Here is a 3,188-nt window from a genome sequence, read left to right as displayed (position 1 = left end):
CAATAAACACAAACAATACAAACAGACAAATACATCCTTCACAAACAGTGAAACTTGTAGTTACTGTCCCTTTTGTCACATTACATGAAACAGAAACAATCATACAGTATGGCACGCTGAATTATTTAGTGTGACATTCCAGCAAACTGCATTTTGATTGACCAGATATGTTTGACTCTTTTGTGTGTCAGAATTCACTTGTTCATGTACATTTGAAAAATATTGTTCATAAGAAATAATTAGCGTGAGATTTATTTCCTCATTTACTTTCTATAAGTGAACATCTGTGGTGACACTGCAAGAGAGGAACAACAAGTGAGTGTCCGGTAGGGGTGTGCATCTCTACCTTAAGAGACGATCCGATCCAAATCTAGACACATGAGTTACGATACGATTCACTAACGGAACATTTTAATACATTACAATGCGATTCGATGCGATGCAGCTTGAATCTATTTGTATGGTGAAAAAAATTGAAGAGAAATGTTTCATTTGATGCATTTCATCAAACCAAACTAATGTTCTGCTTTGTGTTGTTGTGGTTAGAGGCTGCTGTGTGTGTTACTGCGAGCAAACTCGAGTTAATCTTCAAATTCTGCTCTGCATCTCTGACACTAAATGCACACACTAACACACAACACAACACAACACAACGTGCTTCTGTGTTGTGAGTTTTGCTTGGTGAGACAATAAATAGTTTTGTGTGTCGCTATTAAACAGGCAGCGTATGTCTGTGTTATGTTGTGACTATCAGCAGTTAATCTGAGCGAGTTTCCTGAATAATCACCAGGTGTTAAACACATGACACAGTGGAAAAGATCTATAGGAATGAAAAGGGATTCTAATCGAGCTGATCGGTGGCACAATGCGTAGAACGGCGACCTTGTATTTTTTGGACTACATGGTGTCAAATCGTCTCACTGAACTTGAAAAATATGTGTTTTTTTATTTAGGTCAGCACTTTTCATTTTGCCGTCTGTAGATGATATTGAAATGAATATAGACTGTATTAACGAGTGATGTTTGTGTTTTTTGGCAAGGTCTCCTTCATGTAGTATCTTTATCTTCACACATGGAGGTCTGGTCGTGACGAATCTGCAAACGGAACATTTGAAGCATAAATACAGCATGCATCGCCAGTTAAACTGGGACACCGGTGCTGTTGTGTTGTTGCCACCAAACACGCTAAGCGAACGTTACTCTCGTCACAGCGGGAGTCTCACAAAACTGGAGCAGCCATATTTAGTAGCAGAGCTCCAATCAACTGATTCATAACTTTACAACCGGTCATCGACCTCTCCACAGTAGATATAAACTGATCCAGACGCTTGCTGATCGATGTATTCATATCTTTAAAGTTAAAATCGATTTGATTCTTTATACTCCTAGTGTCCAGTGTGTCTCACTTATTAATAAATGCTGCAATCAGGAGCCACACCTGCGTCAGATTGTTGCTATAGAAGTCTTTGGCACTTATGCTGAATTTAAAAAAAAAAAAGATTAAATAACAACATCAAAAAAATGTACCAAAACTTGTTTATTTTCTATGAACGTCTTTATAAAATTATTAAACACTACATCAGTTTTTATGGCCAGCAAAGATGAGATGAAGCCATAACCTCAACCATCTCATTGTTATGATGGTAAAGGTTTCGCAGTAATTTCAGTGAGGAGGTTGATTCCTCATCCTTCGGTCTTGATCACTTTGGTGAACTCGTCAACTGTTCCATCACTGTTAAAGATCAAAAGTGTGTCCCAGCATCACAGAAAGACCTGATGGACGTCTCTGTGTCAGACCAGCTCACCTCGTACATTCACACCAGGTTAGATTTAAGTCTCTGACAGGATTCTGCCTCCCTGCAGGTCAGGACATTGTGGAGTCTCCTTGGTTTCGCCTCTGGTCTAAACATTGCAGGGTCCTAGAAAGAAAAACATGAAAATGATGACTATTTTGTTATTTTTTAGAGTCAACAGGCTCATTCAAGATGAGCCACACTGACATAAATTTGATCACCAGCAATCATCACACAATGCATGCTGGTTAGATTTCTGTCCAACTTCATTATGACTCAAGATGCTGCACTGATGACAAAATCCTGAGATTTTTGGAACCAGGCGCCATAAGGGGTCCAACTTAAAAAAATCTCCATATTTTGTCGTTTCCCAAGTCGTTGTTTATGTCGTTTAGAAATTGGCTTAACAACGACATGTTTGATAGAAACTTTTTAACTGAATTGGAGAGATTTCAGTTTTATATGTCTGACAGTGAGGGTTTATTCTGTGAACAGAATGCATGTTGTGAGTTGATGGTGATGTTAGAGAGGCTGAAGAATTTCAGATTATAAAATCAAAAACTGTATACAATATATGGTTACAATCTACTGTATACTTGTGTCAGATTGTTTTCATTCTTGAAGTATTTAACAACCCAAAGCTTCTGATAAGGATGTGAGGATTCTTTAAATAACATCTGTACAGTGAAGCTTGGAAAAATATCCAACATGCCAATATTGTGTTTAGACAATTCAGTTATGTAGTTTGAGAAGGACGGATTTGCTTAGCTGATTTATATGCAGCAGCAAATTGAGGCTGAAACACCAACACAGATCATAAATTGCCTGTGGAGAATTTTATTAGGATGCCCTGTCATAATAAAGACTATCTGCATGCAAACTAATAAGGGTGTCTGACAACATTTGAATAAATCATTGTTTCTGTAAGTTCTCGTACAGACTGACGGCTGCTAGAGACTGTCTATCTTTACTCCTGACTTTCAACTTTTGTTCGCTTTTTTGGAACAGTTCATCTTGAATGAACCTAATGACACAAAAGCAGACTCACCCGATTATCCCAAAAGGGATGAGAAGGATGACAGCAGCAACAAGGAAGGTGAAGCCCTTCATAAAGTACAGTGTGGCTGGAAAGAGGGAGTTAAAGAGGCCAGTGCCCACCAGTAAGCACAAGCTCTCCACACAGGCAACAAAGGCAAACAGGGCACCTGGGAGAAAACACAAACGCACATTGTATAACACCCTGCAGGACACAAGCTGTCCCTTGTGACAAAAGAACATGTGCTTCCAATTAAACTGCAATGTTGCATTGCTGATCTAATTAGTTCACTGACTGATTCTACGACTGCACAGCTGGCACAATGAGCTTGCTCTCTCCAGACATTTATTATATGTAGT

General features: G+C 38.8%; 1 long non-coding RNA gene across 1 annotated transcript; it reads right to left on the bottom strand.

Annotated features, from left to right (window-relative positions):
- Nucleotides 1–1,488: 1,488 nt before the first annotated feature.
- LOC103367120 (uncharacterized) lies at nt 1,489–2,994 on the bottom strand. The gene is made up of 2 exons (XR_520708.1): nt 2,842–2,994; nt 1,489–1,919 (listed from the first exon to the last, which is right to left on the bottom strand). It is a non-coding gene; the product is annotated as an uncharacterized LOC103367120 (long non-coding RNA).
- Nucleotides 2,995–3,188: the final 194 nt, after the last annotated feature.

The sequence above is a fragment of the Stegastes partitus genome, unplaced genomic scaffold, assembly GCF_000690725.1.
Source record: "Stegastes partitus isolate 25-593 unplaced genomic scaffold, Stegastes_partitus-1.0.2 Scaffold1016, whole genome shotgun sequence".
In the NCBI taxonomy this organism is placed as follows: domain Eukaryota; kingdom Metazoa; phylum Chordata; class Actinopteri; family Pomacentridae; genus Stegastes; species Stegastes partitus.
This window is presented reverse-complemented; position numbering and strand designations above follow the sequence as displayed.